Source organism: Podarcis erhardii (assembly GCF_964252035.2).
Source record: "Podarcis erhardii genome assembly, chromosome: 11".
Classification (NCBI taxonomy): domain Eukaryota; kingdom Metazoa; phylum Chordata; class Lepidosauria; order Squamata; family Lacertidae; genus Podarcis; species Podarcis erhardii.
This window is the reverse complement of record NC_138501.1, coordinates 38509416-38531958: the sequence shown is the minus strand read 5'-3', so window position 1 is coordinate 38531958 and position 22543 is coordinate 38509416. Positions and strand designations below refer to the sequence as shown.

The window sequence follows — 22543 nt, the reverse complement described above, 5'->3', positions numbered from 1 at the left end:
GTTCATGTTTTAGAGCAGCCACACAGTTCACATGGGATCCCAGTCACGACTGCTGGGCCTCACTAGAAGTCTAGAAATGGCCTGGAACACATGTTGTCTTTTCCACCAGCTGAAACCACTACAGGAGAACATTGGCAGTGATGGCTAATGTGTTCTTCAAGCAAACGTATTGTCTGTGAGACCTGTGACCCAATGGGTCCATGTGCCTGGCTGTTAACCAGAAGGTTGGTGGTTCGAGGCCACCCGGGGACAGCTGCAGGCACGATTCCTGCACTGAACAGGGTTGTGTTGGATGCTCCTTGGGGTTCCTTCCAACTCTGCAGCTCTATGTCAGTGATCATGGCTGAAGTGATACTTGAATTTGGGGTGCCCTGACTCATAAGAATATAGGAAGGAAGTCAGATCAAGCACAGTATTGTCTCCATTGGCTAACAGCACTTTTCCTAGGATTTCAGATGGGGATCTTTCCCAACTGCAGATTGAATTTGGGACTCTTCCATGCCACATATCGACTCTACTACTGAGCTGTGCCTTTCAGCACATACCACATTAGCCACTAAGCTATACCAGATCTGTATTAAAAGGATAATTGCATTCTCATAAATGCATCAATTATAATAATGTATCATAAGTATGTAATATAAAAGTATATATCTGGGATAAAATATGTTTAGAAATGTGTATATTGAGACAAAAATGTTGAAAATACATATTTAATCCTTTAAAAATACATATTTAAATTTAATGTAGAAATAGGATTACATGGATTTGTGAATGAATTTAATTCTATGGAATGGAAAGAGACTGATCCATCCATTCTTACCTTCGCCCAGCGGTAGCTGGAATTAAATGCTGGTTGCAGGTGTAATTTTCGCCATTAAGTCTGTGAGGACTGAGGAGGATTATCTGGCTGTTGCATTCAGTTCCCAACCCCTGGCCTAACCGTCCCCCAACATCTGAGATTCCTAATGCCAATGCTAAAAACAACCATAGGAGGGATGGCATTTCAAGGAGCAATCCTGCTTTAGTCCAAACATTATAGATTTTAGAGAATCAGGGGAAGACCACAAGCAAATCATGCACAGTACTCACTAAAATTATTGCTAAAAAATTACTAACCTCACAGAGGGATGCTGTAGAAATGAAAAGGCTAAAACATATACCAGTATATTAAAATCTGCCTGAAAAATGCAAGCTGTAAACAGCAAACACAGTAGAGCTGTTTGCTGACTCATCCATAATAAGATTTATTTTCAAAAGGGATTAAACCGAAAGGTCATTATGAGGAAGGTCACTGTTTAGTCCTCAGCACCAGATGTTATAAAATCAGTATATTTGCTGTCAGGACATTGTGGCTGATATTGCACTAATTACTGGGGATGGATAGGCTGGCTGCTTTTGATTTGTACATATGAGCCATGTTTTGTGGTAAAGGGTTTTTTTGGGTGTATGCAGCTAATTCAGGAAGATGAACCTGGTCCTTTTGCAAAACACATGAGACCTACTACCAAGGTTATATGAGAGAAGGTGAAATAACCAATGGTGTAAGATTTTCATCTACGAGCCCTTCTGTCAAATACCTTTAACTGAATGCTTTTACACTAAAGAAGTACAAACATTTCCTGTATGAATCAGTTGAGTATGTCCATATGAAAAGCTCTTCATCTATGCAAACAGAGAATGTCTGGAAATATTCTCCTTGAAAAGTTTCCAGCAGTGGCAGGTAGGGAAGGAATGGGTCCTACAACAGCCTAACCCCTAGATCTTTCTGAGATGATCTTCAGCTGGAAATACCTGCCCCAGAGACTTCTCTTTTTATAAACTGCTTTGAGGTTTTTGGGTTTTTGTTTGTTTTTTTACACTCAAGCATTGTACAGTGGTACCTCAGGTTACATACTCTTCAGGTTACAGACTCCGCTAACCCAGAAATAGTACCTCGGGTTAAGAACTTTGCTTCAGGATGAGAACAGGAATCATGTTCTGGCGGCGCAGTGGCAGCAGGAGGCCCCATTAGCTAAAGTGGTGCTTCAGGTTAAGAACAGTTTCAGGTTAAGAATGGACCTCTGGAATGAATTAAGTACTTAACCCGAGGTACCACTGTATAATTTTTCATGAAATAAATAAAATAAATTCTGAAATCCACCCAAAACTGAGTCCAAGGCAGAGAACTTGGTGCAATCTGTCAGAGTAAGAATGGATTGTCAGCAGTGAACACCAGACTGGTTTAATATCCCTGATACATCAGCTCACCTTACTCCTATGTTTCCAACTGAGGAGTCAGAATCAGACCCCAGAACAGGAGGGGCACAAGTTTCCCCAATCCCTGCCTTATAATCTTAGGGAGTTAGGGCTCCAGGTTTAAAGGCTCCTTTGGACACTGCATAGCAAGAGCAATGCTGGATCAGACCAAAGGCTGAACCTGTTCCCACAGTGTCCAACTAGATCCCTATGGGAAGCTCACAACTGCCATTCAGAGACATGCCACCTCTGATGCTGGAGCTAGTACGTTGGCATCATAACTAGTAGCTGTCAATAGTCTTGTCCTTTATGAACATGTCTAAAATACTTTTGAAGCTACCCAAGTTGGTGGCCATCACTATAACCTCTGACAACGAATTCCAGCTTAACTGTGCAGAGTTTAATGCTGGCCTTCACACCAAGAACGCCACTCTTATTCACAGAGCCCCTGCAAGGAGCTATCCCAGGTACTTCAGACCTTGTCACTGGTTGTTGCACACATTACCCTATCCATTTAACAACCCAGCTAATTTTAGTCAGAATCATCTTGCTGCTGTAACCCAGCTACTCACGTCCTGCTCCTTCTACCTATTCCTTCTTGCTTCTGTTTAAGTGTCCATATTGGCGTGCACATGTCTTTTATATCTCAGTATCAATACCCAGGTAGAAAAGGTTGAGCAAAATGCCACCCCAAAGTTTATAGTTCGGTTATACCTGCTTAAAGTAACAATTAATTGATAATTCAACACACATGAACACTTCAAACACATGGTATGTTGAAGAAAATTATTCAATTAGTCTACTGAGCAAGTGAACCACAGCATGAGAACATATAGGACAGGACCAGGAAAAGCCTGTATCTGTTGGTGGAGGTAATGTCTGGTCTAATCACCATGACATTCAAGCTTTGACCACAGAATTAGTGTTTATAACTTTTCTTTTCCTGCTTGGTTCCCCAGAATTTGACCTTTACAAGGCAATGTACGCCTTTTTCAGCTGCACTGGTAGCATTCTAGTACATGACAGTCCAATTAATTGCTTCTGCTTAAGCCATGCCTTTTGTACTCTTATCCACATTTCTGCCTCTTGGCAGATTACTGACCTAAGAGATTTGAATTAATACACTTTAACAAGTTCCAATCCTAGCTTTGACCCATTTCCTTTCCTTATCCTCTGCATGAGTCGGATAGCCAGTCCCCTGTGCATTGATCTGTGATCTTCTGTCACCTGTTCAAATCCTCCTTTGTTGCTTGTTTCTTTGACTGCGCTCTGCTTTGCAACTGAATAGCCTTCGACCCACATTCTTAGGTGAAAGATAAATAATAAAGGTAACAAAGCTTGGAACTAAGTGATTCGACTTGCTGGAGCCAGGTCTCAAAAGACATTTGTAGGTATTATACCTCATTTACTATTTTGTTGGCCAACCTAAAAATCTTTTGATCAGCCTCAGACACTAAGAGTGATTAACCTGAGATTTAATGACACCAGTTTTAGCTATCTGTTCAAAGTCTTTTGGGTAAATTGCTAGGAAAACTAAGGACACTATCTAGCTAACTTGTTCCATCAGTGCAACAATTTCCACTTGATCAATGGAACGCCCCCCCCCCCTCGCTACCTTGCAGTCCTCCCTAAATCTGTTCTGGGGGGAGAGGATGGGGGTGGAAGTTCCATTGTGAGTGCGTACACACACACACACACACACACACACACACACACACTCTTTACCATTCTCTTAACCAAACTATCTGTTGTTCAGAAGTGCTACATATGACCGTAATCTCCCAATAAGCTTCTATTGTTTTTGATGATTTAAAAAAACCAATTGGTTATGCCCCCTCCCCAATCTGCTGAAGACTAGGCGTGAAGGGAGTTGGACTCCAACAACATATGGAAAGCCACAGGTTTGCCACTTCTACTTTAAATGGATCACTATGTTCACAAAGACAAATCAACAACAAAGAGGCTGCACAATCACATCAATAAGTCCAGGTCACATCCTGCCAATATGACCAGAATGTATTGATGGCTAATGACTGTAGTTGCTTCCCTGGTTCATGATGATGGTGCTTTCATTACTTAATACCAAGGTATGTTAACAGCAGGATTTAGGGGGAGTTTTCCAGCCTTCAGTCAATGAGTTTTTGCAGAACACTTTTTAAAGATCAGAACTCTACTTTTTTCCTGCTCTTGGAAGATACAGGATAAAAGTGTGAATGCATTCTTGGGTCTATATGCCCTTCATATGCAGCTGTATCTCACTGGATAATTTGTGCTTTAACAAGTCTAGTGTTCACAGAATTTACAACCCATATTCTGTTCACTGGGGAGAGTACTTAGGACTTCAACCAGCTCCCAGTGAGAGCTCAGTATATAACCTTCAATTGGCTAACAAGTCAGATATTTTAATGCCCAATTAATATCCCTATTGTTCTGTTTAAGAGGTGAACACTGACCCCAGGTATCAGTTAGGTGGGGAATGAAAATAATATCCTGCACTGAAAGTAGGACATGTCACACAGGATTAGCATCAGATGTGAGGCCAGGTGCTGTTGTTGCTGAGCAAATGCTCTAGTATATGTCTCACAAAGTCAGATTATAGGGGACACTAGGCCGTCTCAGGAGATAAGGTGCCCAGGTGGCAATGGGTTGGGCCCTAACATTAGGGAAGTAGCCTCGCTTGTTTTCCTTTTGTGGGAGTTGCCTATTTGGGAGAAATGGACACAAATAGGCAATTTAATCCACATTAGACCCCGGTGAAGAGGAAATTGGGAAAGTAGCGAGTTGTGAGAAAAAGAAAGAAAGAGACTTTGAGTAAGTCCCCTACCAAGCTAAGTCTCTTTCTCTCTTTTTCTCACAACTCGCTTCTTTCCCAATTTCCTCTTCACCAGGCTGCTCAAGCTATCACCAGCCTTGTTGTGGCCAGGAGCTAGCCAGCAATGCAATGTACAGTAATGTTCACTGCTAATGTAATGAACAGCATTTGAAACCCAGTATGTTGACCCTGATTACTGAATGACACAAACCCTCATTTGCTTACCTGGTAAGGATCAAATTAATATGCTGTTTGGTAAAACAATAACAACAACCCCAAAAGCCTTAATTGCTAGGTTTATTTGATGTTATATATGTTCAGTTTTTCTCCCAATTCAGGAATAAGGAGATCTGTGCAGAGCTGGGCCTAAGTGGGATGCTTTGATTTTATGTGTTGGCTACACGCGCTGTGGGTTAAACCACAGAGCCTAGGACTTGCCAATCAGAAGGTTGGCGGTTCAAATCCCTGTGACGGGGTGAGCTCCCCCTGCTCAGTCCCTGCTCCTGCCAACTTAGCAGTTCGAAAGCACATCAAAGTGCAAGTAGATAAATAGGTACCGCTGCGGCGGGAAGGTAAACAGCGTTTCTGTGCGCTGCTCTGGTTCGCCAGAAGCGACTTAGTCATGCTGGCCACATGACCCGGAAGCTGTATGCTGGCTCCCTCAGCCAATAAAGCAAGATGAGCGTCGCAACCCCAGAGTCGGTCATGACTGGACCTAATGGTCAGGGGTCCCTTTACCTTACACATAATTTGCAGGTGTTCCTTCTTGAAGAGAAGTGAATGTTCAACTGTGGCTCCAAAGTTGTTTCATGGCAGGTGTATCGGAATAGAACCTACAACACCTATTTGCCTGGTTATGGGTTAGAAGACTGTACGGGATCCTGTTGGGTCTGTCTAGTCCAAAATCCTGTTCCCACAGTGGTCCACCAGATACCTATAAAATCTTGCAAGCAAGACATGAGCACAACAGCACTCTTCCATTTGTGATTCCCAGCAACTGGTGCTCAAAGGCCTATACCTAGCTATAATGAATAACAGCAATTGATAGTCTTATTTTTCAAAAAATTGCCCGATCCTCTTTCAAGGCTACCCAAAAAGAGGCCAAACCCTGAATTTCAGCTTTGTTGACTGGCCCCAGGAAGGTCATTATGGAAAGTGGGAAAGCTGGTAAGGATGATATCTGAAGACACTGCCCCGCTTCCATGGAATTTCAGCATGAGGTGGGGTTTTTTATTACTTCAAAGTAAATTAAGTTATGAGCATTGTGTTCTATATTAAAAAAATAAAATAAAGCAAACCACTGACTCCATGGGAACAGACCGAGAACATGAATCTTCTTCAAAAAATTCACTCAAACTTAATTAATTTCTCAATCATTGTAACTGAAATGAACAATAGTAAGACATTGTATAAACTGGTTATTGATATGAAATGTTTCATTACTGAGCAGAAGTTAAATGGTATTATAAAAATTATTGGAAGGTAATTAGTAAGGGGTCGTGGATGAGGGAATGAGCAGGCAGACATGGCAAGCAGAAGACTGCTCACAGTGCTAAAAATAATAACTGCATTTCTCTGTTGAGAAAAAAAAGGCAGTGAGGCCATCAAACCACCTTTGACAAACAGTTACAATTATTATTAGCTTGATAGCTCTAAGTATGTGCATAGCTTTCCTGGCAGAAAATAAACCAAGTAAGATGAACCCTTTTGCTGAGGGAAGGGATGGGAAGTGAAGGTTATTTTTTTTGGGGGGGGGAGTACTTGGAGCGCATGGTAAAGGTTCACATATAATGCTAAACCATGCCTAACTATAATGTTGACCATAGTTAATAACCCACAGCTAAAACAGAGACACTTGGCAGATAATCACTTAAACCTTAGCTTTCATCACAGAATAGTTAATAGTACCAATGAGAGCAGCCGAGCCCTGAGAGCAGTTTAATTCTTTTGCCACTCTTCACTCGCAGCTCTGTAGCTTTTGGGCAGTGACAGTCCTTCACCATGGTTAAGGAGTAGGTCAGGATTTGCACATAATGCTAAACTATAGTTCACATTAACTAAGCTTTATAAACCAGCTATAAACCTTGGTCGACAAGTGGTTTTGGGCCATAGTTATTATATAAGCCATAGTAAAGCTGCTGTGATGGGTTCACGCATACTGCTAAGCCATAGTTTAGTGTTATGTGAGAACCATGCCTTTCTGTGATAGCCTAACTGTTAGCCTGATATGTCAGTGCATCAGATGACATGAAGTCATCTAGTGGGGTGGGGAAAAACATACCTCATTTCACATTCAGTCAGTCATGAACAAGCTGTTAATCAAACCAAGTAGAAGATATTTTGGCTATACTTGACAAATATCCCACAATTTAAAGAAAATGACCCCTCCTGTGCTAAACATAAAGGAGGCATATGTCCAGAATTTCCTGGACATATGTGGGATTCATCCGCTGAAAATACTGCCCAGGTGGAATTTTCAGAAATTGGTTAAAATGTACAGGAAAATCTAGGTGTATGGCAGCTCTTATTGGAAGTTTTGGTTTTTTTGTGAAATTTCTAAAAACATTCTTTTAAAATAGCTCAAAAACTAATTTTTTTGGGGGGAGGAGCTTTTGCTATTATTACTACTAATAAACACCAAGGTAAATAAATATAAGCAGCCTTCTTATTTTCCTTTACTGTTCAACAGATGGTACAATTAAGAATCCCAAGACACAAGCTAAATAACTGTATCTAAATAGCACTGAAAGAGAACACCCATTAAACCCAGATGACTAAAAAAAACCTTTTAAAATCATACTGAGGTTTTTTGACATTGATCATGCATCAGCCACACCATGAAATGGTTTTGATTACTCACATTATTTCAACCAGAGTGACATGTACTATAATTTCAGCTATTTCTTAGGCTGAATCAGTAAAATCGTTTTATATGAAGAACTGATTGGAGGACTGTTACCGGCCAAATGGTATAGTTATGCCATTTAACTGTGACTCTCTATGTTCTTTATATACGGAGTTATACAAAGCAATGGCCTGGGATCCAGACTCACTTACAATACAATCCTAACAATGTTTGAGGTCCAGTCCCCAAAATCTCCAGGTAGGGCTGGGAATTTTTCCTGTCTGAAAACCAGAAGACCACTGCTATTTTGTGTAGAGAACACTGGGCTACATGGACCACTGGAAAGATTCAGTATGAAGTAGCTTCCTGTGTTTCTAAGCTTTGTCTTCTAACATTGCTGGGCGATGTATCAATACAACATCTAAATTGGTTTGAAGTCCACATCGTGGTAATGGTTTCACAATATCCAACATGACAATATATCATGAATCATGATGTGTGTGTGTGCAGGGCTGGATTTAGGTTTGATGAGGCCCTAAGCTACTACAGGTAATGGGGCCCTTTATATGTCCAGCTGTCCTTTGTCAACAACAAATTGTCGCTGTTTTTTGCATTGAATATATGCTATATGGTAATTTATGGATCTAATAGGTATCTAAAGCCATTTGCACATGTTGCCATGCAGAATGTAGGAAGAAGAAGAAGAAGAGTTTGGATTTGATATCCCGCTTTATCACCACCCAAAGGAGTTTCAAAGTGGCTCACATTCTCCTTTCCCTTCCTCCCCCACAACAAACACTCTGTGAGGTGAGTGGGGCTGAGAGACTTCAGAGAAGTGTGACTGGCCCAAGGTCACCCAGCAGCTGCATGTGGAGGAGCGGAGACGCGAACCCGGTTCCCCAGATTATGAATCTACCGCTCTTAACCACTACACAACACTGGCACCCTATATATAGAAATGAGCAAACCAGTGATATTTTAGGGAGCAGGCTAGCAGGCGGGGCCCATTACTTACATCATAGGAGCCTACACAACACAAAACAAAACACTGTTGCTGTATGTAGGTTTTATTTTATTTGTTTTTTATCTTGTATTTTGGAAATGTACATCTAGTTTTTTTCCCCTTTAATTTTTTTTGGGAGCCCCAAGAGAGTGGGGTCCTAAGCTATAGCTTGTTTAGCTTATAGGTACATCCAGCACTGTGTGTGTGCCAAGTAAAAATGGGGGGGGGGGGAGACGTGAAGCGGGTCATTGTGATTCCTACAGCCCTTGTAGCTTTGTACTATAAAATAACAGTTGTAATGATGAGTTAAAAGTAACTAAAAATGTGTCAGTTTTAGACTGCTAAGTAGTAGCTGTTGCCCAGGACATTTGGCTGGTTTATCATGATGTTGAAAACCAGACATCTCTCAGCCCAGACCAACATAGGGAATGGCAGACTCGTAAAGTGAGTGACTTCAGATATTCTGCTTCAAGCTCACTCTTACAAATGATTGACTTCTTGCGGGAATACTGTAAACACTACGGTGACTAACTCACAATAGATCTCAGCTCTTCTCCTGTGAACTGGAAAATTGAGACTTGTGATTTTCTGGTTCATGGAAAAGAAAGGGCAATCTAGTGTGAATTAAGCTGCTCCAACATCACACTGCTAATGGAAACAGACCACTAGCATGAGAAGGCATTTTGTGTGATTGGTGCTAGCTAGATTATTGCAACTGATTTGTTGACAGCACTTTCTTGCTGCAGCCTTCACCCATTTTACTTGTTTTTCTTTCTGTACAACTATAACTCACTCCAATCACCTCCTATATGGATCCTGCTATGTTAGAAGAAATTAGTTACCGTGATTTGATTCTAAGCCTACCTAAGGCTCCTGCTTTAATGGAAGATACTATTGGCAATGAGTGAGTCTTTGTATACACAGATGTATTTTCAGTTATGAATATTCTTCCTACATGCTTTAAAGAGTTGGTTTAATATAGTATATGTCTTTAAAGCAACTTTTTCTCTTCCAGGGATATTTGGTAGCATTCTTTATAATCACACGTGTGTACCATATTAAGCGTGGATTGCTCCACTATAACTCATCTTGTCACTTTCTCCTACTTATTAATGAGACACTCTCCTTACAGTAGGGCTTTTACATAAGGGAAACTGCCTGAGGTAATTTATCATAACTAAGCTGACACAACAAACTCATTTGCCTTTCACTTTCTCACCTTCCTTGTATTCTCTCCTTGTATTTCATGTTAATTATAAAGTATTATGCAGCTGTACTTAAGTAAGAGATTGCTTCCCACTGACATTGTCATGTGGCTCAATGGTCCTGGGACCAAACTTACCACTGCTGGAAAGATTTTAGGGCTTCCTTTGTTTCTGGGTGTTTTACGGTCACCCAGATTTTGTCCACTACACATCAAAGGGCAAATCCCACCAATAAGTGTCATTATTTTACAATCTTCCATGCAAGTGTCTCAGAATTGGCATAAGGTTTGGTCCAGACACTTCCCTGGTAAAAATCTTTAGACTATCATAGAGATATTTTTTTTACACACTGTACTTTTTCTACGAAGCTTTCAGCAGATTTCTTTTGCTGTGTTTCCCCCCTGCTAAACTGCCGCAAATATTGATCATGCAATATTATATTTTGTTTCATCATGCATCTTCAATAGCATCAGAAAGCTTCGATTCCGCTTTGTAGGAGATAAGGCACAGGCTAAAGGTGTCATCCACGGAACACTTCTACCGGAAATATTAACTATGTGCTCTCAGCAGTCAACAAGAGCCAGCAAAGCACACCAAGGATCAAACTAATGCTTTGAAATACAGAAGTGAAAAACAAAAACAAATTAACACTTCAGTGAACCCAGTGATATGGATCACAGTATTGCTTTACACGTGCATGCACACTGAGCGGAAAGGGGTAGAGGAAACACAAGATTTTCCACCAATCTCTCAGCCTGTCAAATGACAGCAGGGAACCCACAGAGGGCTGGTTAACACACGTTTATCGCTTGATGATTGCAAGGTGATGACCTGCATATATGGATCAAGCCTTCATCAATGTTATCACAAATGTTTTTCTTTCCAGTAACTTGACTCTCATTGTTTGAACATATGCAGTTATGAATCATGAAGTATACAGTTCTCTAGCATGGAGCAATGAAACGATAGGCATGCCATGTATGGGGTAGAGCTGAAGGCCTCTAAGTGCTCCTTTATTTCTCGTTATTGTACTATCAATGTTCAGGTTGCCTCAGATACCAGTTAATTCCAGACTTTTTCGACCTGGGATCCTCCAGAGGTATGGGACTACAACTCCCATCACCCCTGATCATTGGGAAGAATAGGATTTATAGTGCAGCAAAATCTGAAGGGCACCATAGTAGCTACTCTTGGTCTGTAAACCCCTGGTTCCAGTCTTAGCAAATGTTTGATATCTGAGCACTCAATTTCTGGCTGGAGAGTTTCAGGATGGACTTTGCTAAAGCATGACGATTAGTATGTAAATATTCAGCAGTACATCAGAGAATTATGTATAGAGTTGTTCACACACTGGGCTACCGAGTTTTCAGCATGTAGTCTCACTGATTTAGGGGGAACTTTGAGACAGCATTGTGTAGTGGTTAGAGGACTGGACCAAGACCTGAGAGACCATGGTTCAAATCCACACTCAACCATGTAGCTAACTTGGTGACCTTGGGCTTGTCACTGCCTCTCAGGGTAACCTACCTTACAGGGTTGTTGTGAGAATAAATTTGGGAACAGGGAGAATCATGTATGCCACCTTGAGCCTCTTGGAGGAAAGGTGGAATATAAGAAGAATAAGAATCATAAACTTTCCATTAAAAACAAATGACCAAATACATGCCCCCAATTGCTCCCCCCCTATTAAGAGCTGAAAATTGGTTCTAAACTCTTAATCACTTTGTATTGCTCTCCCCTGAATTCTTTTGGGACCAACATCATAGAATAATACAATTATAGAGTTGAAGGGACCAGAAGGGTCATCTAGTCCAACCCCTTGCAATGCAGGAATCTTTTTTCCAATGTGGGGCTCAAACCCACGACCGTAAGATTACAAGTCTCATGCTATACCAACTGAGCTATCAGGTGGAGATGATAGGCCATCCTTGTCACAAACACCTCCAATCTCAGCAGCCTGAAACATGGTTTTTTAAAAGCTTGTAATGTGTATTAGAGCAGGCTGTGCACACATAGATCTGCAGGATTGCAACCTTGGGCTTCTTTCATGAGGAATCTCTCAGTAAAAGGCAGCAGGTTCAAGCACAGACACAGAAAGATGCCTGCAAAGTTAGATTCCCCGTCTAACTTCTTTCCCACAGAACTGATTTAATTTTGCTATGAAAAAGCTGGTGTCTTCGCAATGAGCTTACTGTGCATTTTCCTGTGGAATACTGTGAGAAAACGACTGCATAACTCAAGCTGAAAGGACATTTTACAGGTAAATTCCCATGACAAAGAAAACAGGGTGTGGGGAAAGGATTGTGCTATTTGTCATCTGTAGAACAGGTAGAATCCAGGAGAAAAACAACTATATTTATACATGGCATCTGTATTTTATTTGTATCAAATGTCTATACCATATTTTGGAAGTGTTATTTGGAGAATTGCAACGAATATACAGAGAATACTGGGGATGAAAAAAGAACCAGTGATCTTCTACAAGAATACCACAAGAATAGCAGAAGTCACTTGCTCACTCCAATGAACTAAGGCTATCATGAGTCTGCCAAGAATTCTGGCTGTTTGGAGCTGTCTATGAAAAGAATCTGAAAAACCAGGGGAAGGGAGATGGTATGGAGGAATGTTGGTGGAAAAGGGGTGAGCACTCTGCATGGTGTGTGTGTGTGTGTCTGCACGCGCGCAGGCATGTTTCTGTGGCCCACTGCTCCTTTGTTCAGCATGCTCTAGTCCAGTGGCCATTTGAGTTGTCAGCCATTGTCCTTTAATCTGCTTTTGTCTCCTGCAAATTCTGAACAGCTTCCAGTCTTTTGTCCATTCTGCAAACTATTTGAAACCATCTAATTTCGAAAAGTTCAAGCGGACTGTTCAATGGTTTCAAATTACTGAAATATCAGAGGTTGGGAACAGAAGACCTCTGATACCAAAGGGTCCTGAAAACAGCCACCAAAATCTTGGGCAGGTGGATTTTGTTGGCTGAAGCCATTCAGCAATTCTAACATTTGCATCATGCAAGCTAGCCTACATAAGTTGAATACTAAATGCAGCTGATGGATTATTTCCCTAAAGCAGGTGGCACCAAAGTGATTATTACTATCAGTTTGCTCAAGTATCTGTCAAAGTCGAAATCTATTATGTGGCATGAAATACAAACGCTAAAATATAATGACAGAAACAAGACCAGAAAAACAACAGCAGCACTCTTCCTTTTTTGAAATTATCTGGATTTCAAGACAAGAAAAATGCATCCAGATATAAAAGAATCCCAGCACCCTTTTATCATAGAAATACTGATAATTCTCCTGATGGATTTTATATCCTCCTCTAGTCAAATAAATGTTTACAGGAAAATAAGCCTATTTTTAACACGCAGAAATGTGGTGACAGAACAGGCAGCAAAGAAACCTAGTCTTTGAAACAGCCATTTATCCTCTTTGCAAGCGAAAGAGAAAAATCCTTATCAGAGGCTTGCATGATACTCACTCAGTATCATTCAGTGCATTCAGTTTTCAGGCCCGCAAGGGACACAGGGTGAAACAAAAAGAGCAGTACTAGAGCCAAAGAAACAGGTGATGGCTTCTGGCTATCATTTCAATATTTAGTTTTTCTATCTGAACGGTAGATCCCAAGAGACTCAAAATAGATAACGTCTTAAGATAACCCAGCCAAAATATGCACAAATAAAAGGGCATCCTCTGCAGGCAGACTATGCATTATGTAATTCTGGATTTGCAATCAATGGACATGGTAGAGGTAGTCTGCCCTATCAGATCTTAATAGCAAGAGTCTTCCATTTCTCAGTGCCAGATACCACAGAGGGAATGTATGGAGAAACCTAATACGAACTCCTGGCTCTCAAAGATCTTCAAAAAGCATAAGGGTGATTTCAAACATAAATCTTAATTGCCTAATGATTTACATTTGTTTTAATTTATATATAATAACTTTCCACCAACAAGTGGCCACCATGGGTTGACTTGTGGAAATCAAAATATTACAGGATTTTCAAAATTCTGGGGTGGGGGGAATACTTATTCATGACAAAGAAAAATAAATAACCATTTAATTCAGTGTTTCCTTTGTTTATGTGAGTGAAACGGGCCAATGAAAATTTAATTTAATGGTTTACTTGCTCTTGTACAAAAAATGTAATTGTTAAATGCTACCTGAGTTTGAACATAAGGGTATTAATTCAGCTTCCATACAAAGTCGGGAAAGTCAGTATTTAGTACAGTTTACTCTAAATAAATGTTTCTACAAATTTACATTTTCTTTTGCACTACACTATGAACTCACATATATACTGTCAAGTCGTAATCTTTTAAGTAACAGCTGATGAGTATTAAAATTTAAAGAATCACCCAATACTAGCATTCTAAAATCCATGATTTTCTCAAGCCAAAAATCATTTGTACTATAGTATTTATAGAAACATCACATTTCTGAAAACTATCAAATCAAAAACAAAAACATAATATAAGCATTACAAGCAACAGAAAACGTTTCAAACAGCAACACTACTAAAATGTTTAAAAGGCCACATAAAAATGTGTCTTGTTAACTTCTCTAAAACAGAGAGGGCAGGGACCAAAGGTAGCTCTGAAAGGAGCATATTCCACAATCTGGGAGGCACACAGGAGAAAGTCCTTTCATGTACACCATCAAGAGGATGCCTTACAGGTAGCAGTATCCTAAACTAACATCTCGAACAGAGTCTGGGAAACACTGGCAAGTTCTTTCAATATTGGAGTAATATAATCCTGATGCTGCCTAGTAGTTGAGCAGCTGTATTTTGTATCAAATGAAGCATCTAAACCAGTGGTTCCCAACCTTTTTTTGGCCATGCCCCACCTAAGCATCTCTAAAATCCTGATGCCCCCCCCCCCGATATATAATTCTTATTATTCAAAAAGTGAACTCCTGTTCACGTGGAGGAAGCCTAAAATGCCATTAACTTGGTCTAACTCATTATCGAATTGCCCCTCTTAAAAATCAAATTGACCCCCTGTGGGGTGTGTGCCCCACGTTGGGAACCATGGATCTAGACACGCTTCATGGGACGGGGAACAATGCAGCAGTCTAAATGTGATATAACAAAGCACGAATCTGGTCTCCAAGCTTGATTCAGCTCTAGCATCTTCTCCTTTGTTCAGATATTTACTTTGAATCCCAACATCCAACTCAACCACCTGCCATTGACAATTCTACATCAACCCTCTGTCTTCACAAACCCTCATTACTGCATCCCTCTCCCAATGAAGATACCATGATCAGGTTTCATCTACTGCTGATCAAAATGCCTACTGCTTTAGGTTCTTCTGTTCCCTCCCCATTTAGATCAACTGAGCCTTTTGTTAACAGAAAGTTTTATATTACCTTCCTATTTTCAGTTCATTCCCTCATTGAATTTCCTGCAGCCTTGTTGGTCGAACAGTATCTGTTGCCTCAATCCCCACCCCACAGAATCTCCTTGCAATGTATTATAAACACTTTATTCTTTAAAGCTCGTGTTTTGCCCACATTTATTTATTTTTTTAAATATTTTTTATTAACAATTTTTTGTTTAAATCACAATGCCAATAAAACAATACAATATCACATCTCTTAACATAGATCTTTTCACTTCTTTGGACTCCCTCACATCTCCCGCTCCTGCGTTCCTGGTTATAATTTTATTCAGCAAATTTATCCCCTTATTTTTAATCTTCATAACTAATTTTCCAATGTTACATCTCAAATTTTGACTATCGTTTTATTCAAAGCTTAAAAAGTTTAGATATAACCAACATATTCCAAAATTTTTATCATTTCTTAAATTTATCTTATCTTCATAATTCACTTCCTTGAACTCAATGGTGCCCAGTTGTTTATACTCTAGCATCCTTCTTAACATTCATACAATTTACAATATTTTTGTAAATAAATCTTAAATTTCTTCCAATCTTCTTCCACCGTCTCCTCTCCCAGGTCTCGGATTCTGCCGGTCATCTCAGCCAGTTCCATATAGTCTATCAGTTGCATCTGCCACTCTTCCAGTGTGGGTAGATCTTGTGTTTTCCAATGCCTGGCGACAAGTATCCGTGCTGCTGTTGTTGCATACATAAAAAATGTTCGATCCTTCTTTAACACATTCTGGCCGACAATGCCCAAAAGAAAGGTCTCTGGTTTCTTAGGGAAGGTATACTTAAATACCTTTTCCAACTCATTATATATCATTTCCCAGAAAGCCTTCACTCTAGGGCAGGTCCACCAGAGGTGAAAGAATGTTCCTTCATTTTCCTTACACTTCCAACATTTGTTATCAGACAAGTGGTATATTTTTGCAAGTTTGACTGGGGTCAAATACCATCTATATATCATTTTCATAACATTTTCTTTCAAAGCATTACATGCAGTAAACTTCAGCCCAGTAGTCCACAACCTCTCCCAGTCTTCAAACATAATGTTATATCCAATGTCCTGTGCCCACTTTATCATAGCCGATTTGACCGTTTCATCTTGTGTATTCCACTTCAGCAGCAAGTTATACATTTTTGAAAGTACTTTAGTCTTAGGCTCTAACAATTCCGTTTCTAGCTTTGATTTTTCCACCTGGAATCCTAGCTTTTTGTCAAGTTTAAAAACTTCTTTAATCTGAGCATAATGTAGCCAGTCTCGCACTTTGTCTTTCATTTTCTCCTGACTCTGCAATTTCCAATTATCTCCATCTTTTTCTAATATTTCCCAATACTTCGGCCGTTTGGCCTCCATATTGAGTCTTTTCCGGGCCTTAGCTTCCAATGGTGAAAGCCACCTTGGAGTTTTATTTTCCAATAAGTCTTTGTATTTTGTCCAGACATTAAACACTGCTTTTCTGACAATATGGTTCTTGAAATTCTTATTAATCTTAACCTTGTCATACCATAAATATGCATGCCAGCCAAACGCATTGTCAAAACCTTCCAAATCTAATACATCAGTGTCCTCGAGAAGCAGCCAATCTTTCAACCAGCAGAAAGCTGCTGATTCATAATACAGCCTTAAGTCTGGCAGGGCAAAGCCCCCTCTTTCTTTCGCGTCAGTTAATATCTTAAACTTAATTCTGGGCTTTTTGCCCTGCCAGACAAATGTAGAAATATCTCTCTGCCACTTCCGAAAGCACTCTGTTTTGTCCACAACTTGCAAAGTTTGAAACAAAAACATTTTTGGCAATACATTCATCTTAATAGCAGCAATTCGGCCTAACAAGGAAAGTTTCAGTCTTGTCCAACTTTCTAGATCTCTCTTAATTTCTGACCAACATTTCTCATAGTTGTCCTTAAATAAACTCAATTTTTTTGCTGTTAAATTTACCCCTAGGTATTTTACTTTTTTAACCACATTCAACTCTGTCTCTTTCTGAAACCTTTCTGACTCTGTAACTGTCAAGTTTTTTTCCAAAACCTTAGTTTTTTGCTTATTTAATTTAAATCCCGCCACCCGACCAAACTCTTGAATCAATTGTAATACTCTTTTCGTACTAGATTCTGGCTCCTGTAAAGTCAAAACTAGGTCATCTGCAAAAACTTTAAGTTTGTACTGTTTCGCTCCGACCCGTATTCCTTCAACCAACCGGTCTCCTCTAATCATGTTCAAGAGCACCTCCAGGACAGAAATAAATAACAAAGGGGAGATAGGGCAGCCTTGTCGTGTTCCTTTTTCAATTTTAAGCTCTTCTGTCACCACATTGTTAACTATCAATTTAGCCTTTTGTTCTGAATAGATTGCATCTATCCCATTTTCAAATCCCCGTCCCACTCCCATCCCTTCCAAATTTTTCTTCATAAATTTCCAGGAAATGTTGTCAAAGGCCTTCTCCGCATCTATAAAGATTAAGACAGCTTTAGTATTAATATTTGTTTGCAGAAGTTCCAAAATATCAATAATATTCCTTGTATTAGCAAACAAATGTCTGCCTGGGAGAAAGCCTGCCTGGTCCTTATGAATTACTTCATTTAGAACTTTTTAAAATCTATTTGCTAAAATATCCGCAAAGATTTTGTAATCCACATTTAAAAGGGAGATGGGATGGTAGTTCTTGAGTTGTGTCTTTTCAGTTTCTGATTTAGGTATCAACGTGATGAAAGCCTCTTTCCATGTTTCCGGCGCCCTTTTCCCTTCCAAAATTTCGTTGCCTACCTCCATCAATGGTTGTATCAGATAGTCTTTCAATGTCTTATAGTACTTGGAGGTAAGGCCGTCAGGTCCTGGGGATTTGCCCAATTGCATGTTCTGGATGGCTTGTTCAATCTCTTGTCTTGTTATTTTGGAGTTCAGGATTGATCTGTTATCTTGTGACAGTTTTGGCAGTCCATTCTTTTTCAAAAATTGTTCTATCTCAACCTCATCTTGTGGCCCTTGAGTGTACAGTTGTTTGAAGTATCTCTGGAAACACTTTCTAATCTCCTCGGGGTTCTGTATATTTCTTCCTTCAATCTCTAAATTTGTAACTATATTCATTTTTTGTCTCTTCTTCAACTGCCAAGCTAGCAGTTTCCCACATTTATTCGCCGATTCAAATGTTCTCTGTTTCATTAATTTAACTTTCCACTCTATTTCCTGATTTATCAATTTAGAATATTGCGCTTGATAAAGTTTAATTTCTCTCAGGATCGGCTGTGACTTCGGTTTTGTCCTTAATTTCTTCTCACATTCTTTAATTTTCTCCAAAATTCTATCTTTTTTCTCATTTTGTGTCCTTTTCTTTACCGCATTCTGCTGTATCAAGAACCCCCTCATCACCGCCTTACTTGCGTCCCAGATGGTTCTTTTTTCCACCGTAGTGTTCAAATTTATCTCGAAATAAACTTTCAAAGCTTTTTGGGCCCTCTTAATGATCTCCTGATCCCGAAACAAATTGTCATTCATCCTCCATCTGAAGGAGCCGGTTGGTAGTAATCTCATATCCATCTTTACTGCATTATGGTTGGAGCAGGTCTTTGGGCAGATTTCCACTTTTTTAATCTTAGGTGCCAGACCTCTAGATATCCATATTTGGTCAATTCTTGTCCATGTCAGTTGGGCTTCAGAAAAGAATGTTCCTTCTCTTCCCAAGGGGTTCTTTGTTCTCCAAATATCAATCAAGTCCATATTGTCAGTTAGTTCAAAAAAGGTCTTTGGTAGTCTGCCATCCTTTGTTACATTTTGACTTTGTGACTTATCCATGTTGGTTGATACGACCTCATTCATATCTCCCATCATGATGATGTTATCATACTCCAGATAATCCAGCATGCTCTCGTGCAGCTTCTTGTAGAATTCCCATTTCCCCTCATTTGGTGCATAAATTCCTAATATCAAAAGCTTCTCTCCTTGGTGTTGTATCTCAATTGCCAAAATTCTTCCTTGTTCATCTTTAAATAAAAATTTTGGTGACAGGCTCTCCTTTGCATATATCACCACTCCTCTTTTCTTAACTCGGTCCGAAGAGATAAATTCTTGGCCTAATCTTTTGTTTATTAACACTTTTCTATGGAGCCTGGTCACATGTGTTTCTTGCAAGCAAACAATGTCCAATTGTTCTTTTTTCAATATGTGAAATATTCTTCTTCTTTTTTCCGGGGAATTAGCGCCATTAATATTCCAACTCAAAAGTTGCAGAGACATCCTGAATAAATCTGTTATTGTTCTGGTGGGGGTATCTTTTTCTCTGAATCTTCAGTTTCCGAAGGTGGAGTTGGTCCAGGTCTCGGGGGTAGTTCAAGCCCTTTTTGAAGATCTTCTCCGTAGGCAATCAAAAATTTGTCTCTATCTTCAGGTGATTTAATTTTAACCTTCTTCCCTCTGAAAGTAAAGGATAATCCCCGAGGAAATTCCCACCTGAATATGATTGAGTTGCTCCTCAACAGCTTAACCAGTTCCAGATAGGTGGATCTAAGGTCCAAAAGTTGTTTCGGGATATCTTTGTAAATTTCAGCTCTCTTGTCCGAAATGTCCAGTGACTTTCCGTAGTGTAGGCCTAGAATTTTATCTCTTTCCTCCTTCGATCTCAGGGTTATCAAGCAGTCTCTGGGCTTGCCTTTACTTGCAAACTTTCCGAGTCTGAAGGCCGACACAATTTTAAAGTCCTTTCCTTCTTCCAAAGGCCAGAATTTAGAAAATTCTTTAGTCAGGAACTCAATTAAGTTTCCTTGTTCAAGTTCTGGTATCGCCCTCAGTCTCAGATTATTCTCCCGGTTCCGCAGTTCAATCATAGACAAATACATCTGCTGCTCCCCAACTTGTTTAGACAGTGGCTTGACCTCTTGTTCCAATTCTTCCACTTTTTGATTACTTGCCTCAGCCAATTTACGGTTTTCTGCAGTGGCATCTGATAACTGTCCAGTTGCTTGTACGTTCTGAGCTACTTGGTCATTTATTTTGCTTAAGCTGGCTGCATTTTGGTCAATCTTAGCCGTTTGTTCATCAACTTTCTTATCCAAAGTTTCCAATTTTTCCAAGATTTTCTCTAAGGTTGGGCCTAGTGCTCCTGCAGCCATATCTTCCTCTTGTAGTTGCTCAATTTCTTCCTCCCCTGCCACCGGCAGAGTAGGAACAGAATATCTACGTGCCTGTGAAGCTAAAGCTAAAGTTGTTTGTCTGGTTCTAACTCTAGCGTCTTTTTTTCTTGCGCCACTCATGCCAATTTTATCTAGCAATCAAGGTCAAACCGAGTTGTTCCCATGGGAATACGGCAGCCCAGAGAGCAAACAGTCAAAACAGAGGAAGGGAAAGAGAAAGTAAAATTAAGTCACATCTGTAAGTCCAAAATCCTCTAGAGGGAGCTCATAATATCTTGAGGGAAGAAGCAAATCAATAAGGTTCAATAGATTCCAATTTAGTTTCCAGTAACTTTCAGTTAAGTTGTATTTAGCAGAGCTGGTATAAAAAGTATCACTTTGTCTCAGACAAGTGCAACAGTGGTGTTTCAAGGTAGCAAGTCCACAAGCACTCAGATTGTAACAAGTCCCAATAACAAAATGTCAAAATCTGCAATCTGACAGCTCTATTTTTTAAGCAGTTCCAAATGCCTGGGTTTCTCAGTAAGGTATAACTTCAAAGGAAGAAGCTTAGCACAGTCCGTATAAAGGATAAATCCTAAAGTTTGGTTAAGTCTTCACTTCACACAGAAAGCAGTTCCAATGGATGCATAGATCAGTCTCTCCTTAGCGCCCCTTCAAAGGCTCCAAATGTCCCAATCTTTGCTTTGATGTTTAAGCAGCAGCGGAAGACGGACTTCCTGTTAACGTCAATCCGCTTTCAGCCAAATTTATTACAAATTTAAGTTCCAATTCCCCCTTTACTCACGGGTTGTTGCTTTTTGAATCAGTCTTTCCAGGAAAAAAGGTCAGCGCTCACCGACAGCGGCTGTGCAGCTTCACCCCGCAGGAGTAGCGATCGACTCACAGCGTCGCGGACCCCCTCCACGTTCCGGAGCCCCTTACGGGGTTCCTTCTGCATTTCGGGAGCCGCTTCTGGCACCTGCCGAGTCCCAGGACCACAGGCTCTTGCTGCCTGTGGGTTTCAGACGCGGGTCTCCACTTCGCCGTAGCGGAAGACCCGATCTCCGCGGAGCTTCCCTTTCGCTAAAGGAAAAGGACCGCCATTGCCGTTCGCGCCGCCTCCGGAAGTCCGTGTTTTGCCCACATTTATTCCCTCTGTTTATAAGTATTTTCTACTGTATAACTGACACTAAAGCAAAATAAATTGCAGGTATAATCGTTGGTGGCTGTTTTGCTCCTTTTAATCTACAGAGGGTGACATTCTTAAGGAAGGAAATTACATTTTTCTGATACTTATACACATATACACTGTTTGTCACAATGTAGTATATGACAGGACAACAGGATCAAATCACACAGATAATTTCAGTAGGAAGCTGCACATGAAGTTCAAGAACTTCTTCTTATGTGTCACAGGATGGGTTTAATAAGCATTTGGAATGTACAATACTTGATTATGAATACTAAGAAATTCTCACAGATGGTATTATCCTCCCTGCCCCAGCAAATTCTCTGGGGCTTTATTCTCTTGGTTTGCACATAACTTTTAGCCATGGTTTATTCAGCTACGGCTGTTTGATCATCCAAACCCTACCTGCTGGTTTAACTATATTTTGTTTCCTGTCAACAAGCCACGATCTGAAGCCATGATTTGTCATTGGCTTATGAACCTTAGTTTGTTTTAACTATGGCTTGGTGCAAATTTCCTTAACCATAGTTTGTTTGGCTATTTCACCTCAGCAGTTCCCCAAGCTACAAACATGGGAGGTGGCAGCAGTTAGAAAATAGTCCAAGCTTTGGAGAAATAAGCCACAGTCTACTTGTGGTTAGCTCATGGTTTGGTCAACAAACCATGGATTAGTGTTACATGTGAACCAGGCAATTATCTATCATTTCTCTCTCTTCTCCTTAACTGAACAGATTCTGTGAAAACTCCACCCC

General features: G+C 40.2%; 1 protein-coding gene across 1 annotated transcript in view; it reads right to left on the bottom strand.

Moving 5' to 3' along the window:
* Positions 1-22543, bottom strand: part of HCN1 (hyperpolarization activated cyclic nucleotide gated potassium channel 1) — a 186043-nt gene that overhangs the window by 36297 nt on the left and 127203 nt on the right. The window lies entirely within an intron of this gene.